At 39.1% G+C, this 8,295-nt stretch overlaps 3 long non-coding RNA genes across 3 annotated transcripts; 1 reads left to right on the forward strand and 2 right to left on the reverse strand.

Annotated features, from left to right (window-relative positions):
* The first annotated feature begins 219 nt into the window (after window positions 1-219).
* LOC112845364 (uncharacterized) lies at window positions 220-480 on the forward strand. Its single transcript, XR_003218180.1, has 2 exons — window positions 220-307; window positions 404-480. It is a non-coding gene; the product is annotated as an uncharacterized LOC112845364 (long non-coding RNA).
* A 1,337-nt stretch (window positions 481-1,817) lies between these two features.
* LOC109198062 (uncharacterized) lies at window positions 1,818-4,024 on the reverse strand. The gene is made up of 3 exons (XR_002059045.2): window positions 3,891-4,024; window positions 2,040-2,126; window positions 1,818-1,968 (listed from the first exon to the last, which is right to left on the reverse strand). It is a non-coding gene; the product is annotated as an uncharacterized LOC109198062 (long non-coding RNA).
* A 1,154-nt stretch (window positions 4,025-5,178) lies between these two features.
* LOC109198061 (uncharacterized) lies at window positions 5,179-6,305 on the reverse strand. Its single transcript, XR_002059044.2, has 6 exons — window positions 6,263-6,305; window positions 6,047-6,140; window positions 5,862-5,909; window positions 5,561-5,777; window positions 5,291-5,471; window positions 5,179-5,205 (listed from the first exon to the last, which is right to left on the reverse strand). It is a non-coding gene; the product is annotated as an uncharacterized LOC109198061 (long non-coding RNA).
* Window positions 6,306-8,295: the final 1,990 nt, after the last annotated feature.

Below are 8,295 nucleotides of genomic sequence, written 5' to 3' on the forward strand. Positions count from 1 at the left end.
TTCTAACTCTTATTATGGCCCTTTATTATTTATTTGTGATGGAGATCTGATATATCCATGAGAAGTATTAACATTTTCAATTGCTTCTTCCCTTTTTCCCCTCCTTCAGGTTGCTGCAGGCTGAAGATGAAAAGAGGAAACATTTCCAGCTCCTCCAGGAGCAGCAACGTACAATGCAAAACCTCAGCCCCATACAGGAGCTGTCAGATGGCAGTCCCGTGAGGACACCCCCTCAGCCCTCAACTCTGCCTCTCAGGAGCTCCAGGATCTGCAGGCATCTCGCCAAAGAAGCCACCAGCGTCTGGAGGTGAACAAGTTTGTTTTGACTGGCTTTGTGAGCAGCATCTTATTTAGTGCTCTTCTAAAACAACACTGAGGATGCCTGCATGATTTTTGTTTCCAGGAGGTTCAGGAGAGGCTGAGGAATGCCAGTCAACATGTACGGCACTGGAACATCCAGCTGAACCGACTGATGACCCCATTACTCCTGCAGGTGCCGTATTCACTTTGACTCTTTGCAGCACAGACTTCTGGAACAGAGTGTTAGTATAGTTAATAACAGTGTAGACCATATAATCTGTCAGATAATTGCATTAAAATGCTACAAAAGGCACCTACCCCCAAACATGTCAAGAGATTCCTTCAGTGACTTGAATGAAAGAATCTGACTCACCTCAAGTTAATTAAAATTAAAACTAAATCTTATTATGATTTAAACACGGAAATCTTAAAACGAAAAATAACCGCATGCACAGTTGTTACAGGCTGCAAACATGTTTATACTGCTTGAAGTCTGGGACAGCATCATAAGAGACATAACTGATCTCACCGTAGTCCCATGAAGACTCAAGTGAGTGTTTTCACGACTGCCATGTTGGTGTTTTGAAATCAGGCATGATGAATGAAGGGAAGAACTGTCTGTTAAGGTTCTCAGTCGTTCAGGTCATCGTAGTCTAAGGAGCTTGGAAAGAAAAGCATCTGGACTTCTTTAAGTTTCTTGAAGAGCGTTTCACCTTCATTCAGAAGCTTCTTCAGTTCTCTGAAGAAATTCTGAACTGAAGAAGCTTCTCAGATGAGAGGTGAAACATCTTCAAGAAACTTAAAGAAGTCCAGATGCTTTTCTTTCCAAGCTCCTTAGACTGTAGTTAAACTTCACACACTGGACTTGTCAGTCACACATCCTTCGCCAGTAGGCATTCCCAGAATGATCTTTCCCCTTCTGACGCTTAGAATGACCAATATGTGCAAAATGGACAATTCAACATGCCACCATGTCAGTCTTTATTAAATATGACATGAAACAAATGACTGAGCCATTAAATTTGTCACAAAGGTGTTCACCTAATTCCAGGCAATGGAATAGACTTCTATGGGACCATAAGTCTTTTGCACTTTGACATTTGTTTTACTTTTCAGATCTGTAACCTATAACTTTTATACTGTATGTGTTTTGATCATAGGAGTCTACGGGGACTTACTTACTTTTAGCACGTTTAGCAGTTGATGTTGGCTTCTTTTTCAGTACTGGAGCTTCCTGCTCATTGAAGACTTTTCTAAAAGGAAATGCTTAATCCAAAATGGCGTTTTAAGGGCTTGGATTAATGTCAATTTCAGCAAATATTCTTTCTTATGTTAAAAGAACATGGATCTCTGTCAGTGATAAAATCTGACTTTATAACTCAAATTTTAAGAGAGAGCTTCACTGCTAAGCTCTCATCTGTGTGGGTGTCACGGTTCGCTTGAGGACTCACACGCAGGACTCAGAGGCACAGTCAGTATTTATTACAGTTCCACCAGGTGTATATACAACAGTGCAGGGGATAGTGCTATATACAAAGCGGTGACAGGGAAAAGGCTCCGGGGAAATCCAGGTAGGGGAAAGACACTTGCTCCTCTTCTGACTCTCTCTCCAAACACTCACACAAAAAGGGAATCCGCTCGGGGAATGCAGAGTCGGGTCCAGGGGATCTATGTACAGAAGGAAACACACGTTAGAGTTTTGCACAGGGAAGCAAAGAGAACTTGCTCAGAGCACTGACGCGAGTCACACACAACGATCCAGCGATGAGAAGAAGCCACTCCCTGGCTTAAATGCTGGCTGCACTGATGAGGCCCAGGTGTTTCCTCTCAGAGGGGCGTGGGCCGAGGGCGTGAACCCACCATGAGTTCCGCCCTGCGGGTGAGAGAGCGAGAGGAGCAAGAGAGCGAGAGCGAGAGAGAGAGCAAAACAAAAACAAAAGCACTGCCTGCTGATCCCGGCCGTGACAGTGGGGTTCAGACCCTCATTCAATTAAGATTTTGTGACATTACATTGGCAAAAATAAAATTTATTGAATAATGTGAGTATTGGAGTAAGTACTTGAGTAATTTTTGAATAACTTTAATTTTGTAATGTGCATATTTTATGAATGATGTTTCAATACTTTAATCTACTGAATAAGTAAGAATTAGACTTAATAATCTTTGTACACAATTTCCCTTTTTAAAGTAAAATCTTTTATTCTCCAAATGCACATAATAAAAATGTTTTGGGAATGTATATGCTTTTTAAAAACCAATTGCTTCTTACCTGATGCATGCTATAACTTTCAGCAAAACTGAACTAAAATTTGTTAACAAGCTTACCAAATAAGAAATGTTTGTGAATTTTCTTTGCAGAGCGACTGGAAAGCCGCTGTTATCAAAGCCCACATGCCCTAAAAAGGAGGGCGCGCTGGCCAGTAATGAGTTATCACTAAGTTTAAGATAAGAGTTGATCAGAATAGAGGCGATGATGAAAGTCTGGAGCATCAGTTGGAGGCTGCCAACCTGTCTGATGAATCGTTCGAGGCCCAGACAGAAGTCAACGGACAAATATGATCACAGACATTTTAAAAACGCGAGTTGAGAGTTAAGGGGGAAAAATATTGTAATAAGTATATATTTGAATGCACACTAAGATATAAAGTGATGGCAGCGAGCACAGTGTTGCAGGATTTAATTAAAAACAGATCTGACTAAGACCACTGAAATTTAGAGTTGTGTATAATAAAGTTTATTCATGATTAATAAAACAAATCTGTAATATTTTTCTTTGTCCATTTGAATCTCGCTACAGCTTAAATAAAAGAAAAGAATGTGTTTTGAATAAATTAAACTCTATTCTCTCTTTTTTCTTTCTTTCTTTTTCTTGGTGGGTTTTCATTTGCAATCAAACGCAACATTATACAATTATATAGTATAGTAAGAAATATCCTTTAACTTAATTTAGTATTTGTTTTTTAATTTTTGTTTTTGTTTCCCCTTCAGTTTTGTGCTTATAACATGTTCTAATCTGACATATTATGCAGTAAATTATTTTTGCAATAACTTAACAGGCCATTGTGGGAGCCAACATTCACTTATCAAGGACATATTTGTATATTCTGTGGGCTGCTTATGGTTGTGTCATTTAGAACATAAGCCACAACAGACTTCCACCGGAGAGTACTTAAAAATGTATTTTTTATGTAAAGATATTTTAATTAACTACTATATTAAGAGCGAACCTATTGTTACATGGATTAATTGTACAACTGTAGAGAAATAAGTTTAAGCGTGCAACTTTATTCATTTTTAACTGTATTAATGTTTTTATGTTGATACAGCGCCTCATATCTGTTTCCTCAGTGTTTTTTAAACCATGTACTCCATCTATGAGTAAGAACATGAATAATTCCTTTCCAATTTGTAGTTCTTTTTCCAGCTGTTTTAGTATATATGTAACATTTCTTTACACACAAATGCAGGTATTCTTTTGCACCAAGACGTTAAAGAAATGCTAAGAAAAAATGAAAATACTACATTGCAACCTGTGTGTGTGTGTGTGTAGATATATCTGTATCTATATAGATATATATGTGTATTCGTACCCTTTTTTCATCATCTAGTTTCCTGTGCCAGATCTTCTACTGATCCACTGAGGCAGACATGTAAAAAAACATGAACTAAAGCATATTTCTGTATATAAACAGGACTTTAAATCTTTATCAACAGCTACTTTAGAGGAAATCTTCAATAAACTGCAACCAAAGGCTCAACTCAGAGGACAAAATCCAACCTGTTATAAATAGTGTGACAGCAAACTTTCTCTGTGTAAAGTTACAAATAGGAGTAATTATCCACAGGAGCTTTTATACATAATGAAGTTATAATTCGTCCTGTAGAAATTGTACATTTAAGCTATATAGTTCCCGCTGTGATAACTCTGCTATGAATGTCTCTTATAACTTTTATGCTTTACAACCACTATGAGCAAACACTCAGCAACAGTGGGAAGGAAAACTCCCTTCTTGAAGGAAAAAACCTCTGGTAGAACCAGGAAATCTGTCTAAACTAGTTGGGGTTAGAGCACAGATGCAAGTCTTCAGATCATTTGCAGTGTGACTGTCTTTGTGCACACTTTAACCTGATTCAGTTTCTTATTTGTCAAAATGCACCATGGTAAAAAAAAACAAACAAAATAGTAATGAAGGAGAATCCTCAGCAAAGATGAATTAAACAAGTTTTATTTAAGTAAAACACATCTTTATTTTAAAGTCATCAAATAAAGACAGTTTTGATGGAGCTCCTGACCCAGCCAAGCTCTCTATGAAGACGAGGAAAAACTCCCCAGGGGGCCAGATCGATGGGAAGAAACTCGGGAAGCCCATTCAAAGAGATCCCTTTCCTGGGATGGCTGGGGGGTTACAGGAACTCCAAAAAAGCTAAATTTTTATTTATTTATTTTTTAAGATTGACCCATTCTATCTATTCCTGTCCAACAGAAAAAAGAAAGAAAGTTACTACAATGTATCATACTTATATGATAAGGTGTGAATTGTGTGTTTGTGTGTGTTATCTTAGCCAGGGGTGAAGCTGGAGCTCCTCCAGTGTTGGGCGCTTCTCCGGGACTATAGCTAAACATGCGTCCAAGAAATTGCGGCATTCTTGAAAGAAAGAAAAAGATGAAAAAGATGAAGATGATAGTTCTAGTGATCCAAGGCATCAGTGAATCTGGAAGTGTGAAGTTTTCTTACCTGGGACAGACGCTTTTTGATGCTCAGTTTCTTTGTGAGGAACCTCGCGGTACTAAAGTATTGTGCATGAAGCGCTTCATACAACACCACTCCCATTTGCCACACCGTGGTGGGTCCACACCTGTAGCAGCTCCTAATGTACCACTCGGAGGGATGTGAAGAGGAGTGCCTAACAAACAGACACAATGCAATTTCTTCTAAAACAAAAGACACAAATTGTTCCATCTGTGAAAAGCAGGAGCAGAATATGTTACCATAGAAGATGCGATACAGAGATCGCTGTTTAACAAAGCAGCTCAGTCCAAAGTCAATGATGCGAACACGAGGCACATCTGAGCCGGTCTCAATCAGAATGTTTTGTCCCTTGATGTCCCGATGAAAGATGTGTTTATCCTCAAGTTCCTTTACAGCATCAACTAGTTGCTTCAGAATGACCTGGAAAAGATGAAAAACACAATAATGAGTTCATGCTTTTCTGCCTTGATTGAATGCTGTACAGTCTAAGGTTCTTCCAGTCAACCTACCTTGGCCTTGTCCTCTGTTAAAGTTCTTCCATTTCTGCTTTGTATTTTTGCAGGTCCACAGCAGGGACAGGTCTCTCCAGCACCAGGATCAGCTCTTTGCCAAGGTCGAACCACTCCAGCAAGGACACAGGTGCAGATATTCCCACTGACCCTTCTGCTTCACTTGCAAGTTTAACCATAATGGCCACTTCCACCGAGAGCTTTTCCCGCTTTCATCCTGAAATATTACAACAAAGTGGATGATGAGGAACGCCGCATTCAATCCAGTAATGTAAAACTGATTCAAGTGTTGGACGCTTACCGCCACTTTGCAGTAGACTTTATTTTTGGGAATGTGTTTGATGGCAACCTAGAAGACACAGAGCATTGGTGAGCATTTCCTCAGTATGACATAATGAAAGGTGGAAACACAGCAGACGTCTCAGTTTACGATATTATCCATTATCTGCGTTACTGCCTGTCTTACTACCATCATCTGAACACTACTGGAAAACGATCTTCTATCGGTAGCCAGCAAACACTGCTCCGCAGCCTCCTTCTCCGAGCTGGTGCTCCTCCGCATATCTGGCTTGGAATTCACCTGAACAGACAAAACAACAAATCTTGTTTTATTACAGCTGTGACACAATTACTCTCCTCTGTAGCCTAAATGTTCCTTTTGCCCTTCCCCTGAATATAAAACCCAAGCTGCTTGCTACTTACGTTTTTGGTCTGCCACTGATTTTTGTCCTGGTCCACATTCCTTTTTTTTTCTTGGGTGACTCTCTGTTGTCTCCCGCGCCTTTCTTTTGCCATTTTTTGCGCACACCTGTTTGTTATCAAGTCTGGAGATGTGGAAAACACCAAAAGCACATCAGCTCACTGGATGATAGACACAAACACTAAACACTAATATCTTAAACCTAGCAACCACACTTAATCTACCCCCTTATTCAACTAATTAGCCTACCTTTACCAGAGTCCAACAAGGAGGATGCTTGCTCCTGTCACCGCTCATATGGTGGAGAATTTAGCCTTCTTTGCTTTCTTTGTTGTGCCCTCTTCATCTTGCACAACCTTGCGCTTCACTCCTTGACCACATCTGAGCTGGTGGAAGGACCAGCCTGCTCACGACCCTCCTCCTTTTATTGGGGTCTTCTTTTCAGGACTGGCCTTCTTTTAGCAGTCCTGCTCTTACAATCTATAAACGACAACAACACAGTGGTGAAAAAGAGTCCCGACATCAGGACTGGAAGCAGTTTGGCAAAGAATTTGAAATTGCTTTTGCTTAAATTATCACAAGTTATTCTTGGGATAAAAAAACTGACCAGTGCGAATTGATACTAGGTTTACTAAGTCTTAGATCTTGATGACACTTGTTGGTCTGTTTTTACTGTTGAGTCCAAGAATAAACTTATTACATTATTTTACCAAAAGACCGGTAACCTTTCTTGATTAGACATTTGTATTAAAGCTATTTTCAATCAAACATATGATTCAATTGCTCTAAAATGATTCACACAGTGTCAACATTTCTAGGATTTGGATTTTACCAGGATTTGATTTTGTTATTTACTTACCTCGATCTCCTGAATCTTTCTTATCGGCTGGAGTGTAATTTTTCTTGTTTCCTTTTTCATTGTAATTTCGGAGAACTTTTAAACTCGAAAATGTAAACCGTAATGAGTTAATATTGAGTTAATATTCCTTCAAATGTGCGCCCTTCAAATGCTTGACTTTCTAACTGAATTCTGTAAGTGACTTTATAAGTAAACTCTGGAAACTACGGCAAACAACATAGAATCTTGCCTTTCAGTGACTTCACTGACTGCCAGTAGTTCAAAGTAGTTTACAGAAAAACACTCTGGCAGACAAAGCCATAATATTCATATAATTCAATCATTTCATATCAATTAAACAGTTTCTTTCATTATCTTTCATCGTTTGTATAAAGACCTCATGTATGGATGACAGTATGAAGATTGTGGTTGACCACACACTAATAAACACAGTTCAGCTACATTGTCATCTGATTTGAAGTATTATTATGTACATTTAACTGTAATGTACTGAGTCTGTGACCCAGTGTTTTGTGTTGTCATTATATTCATGATTATTCTTATGTATGTTTTGGTTCTCTTATTGTTTTCTTCTTGTTTATTTCTTAGGCTTTAGGTTTCTGTTACTTTGCCTTGCCCTGTGTCCCACGGTCAGTCTAGTCATTCTTCTTTCCATGTTCCCCAATTTCTCCCCAGTCAGTCATGTCTCTGTTCAACTCTGTGTCTTTGTAAAAGTCTCTTGTTTGCTGTTTTACTTTGATAGTCTTGTGTGCTATGTAGTGTTTCATGTCTGTGAAGGTCTCAGTCATCTAGGTCATCGTAGTCTAAGGAGTTTGGAAAGAAAGCGTCTGGACTTGAAGTTGCTTGAAGATGTTTCACCTTCTCGGATGAAAAGAACTTAAACTTTGCTTGAACGTCTTCAAGCAACTTAAAGAAGTCCAGACGTTTCTTTCTAAGCTCCTTAGACTATGTTAGTGTTTTCAGTTTTCCTTCCCCATGGTCTTGTTGTTTGTGATTTCTCGCAGCTGTGCTCTCATCCTGTGTCTTATTCCCTCATTTATCCCTCTGTGTATTAAGCCCATTGTTTTCCTCTGTTTGCTGGGTTGTCTGTGTATCATCCATGACAATTAAATAAATAGCAAATGCAACTACAATTTCAATGAGATCATTCCTGGCATTCTACTGCGGTGGCTGAAA

This window comes from Oreochromis niloticus, unplaced genomic scaffold, assembly GCF_001858045.2.
Source record: "Oreochromis niloticus isolate F11D_XX unplaced genomic scaffold, O_niloticus_UMD_NMBU tig00007009_pilon, whole genome shotgun sequence".
Lineage (NCBI taxonomy): Eukaryota > Metazoa > Chordata > Actinopteri > Cichliformes > Cichlidae > Oreochromis > Oreochromis niloticus.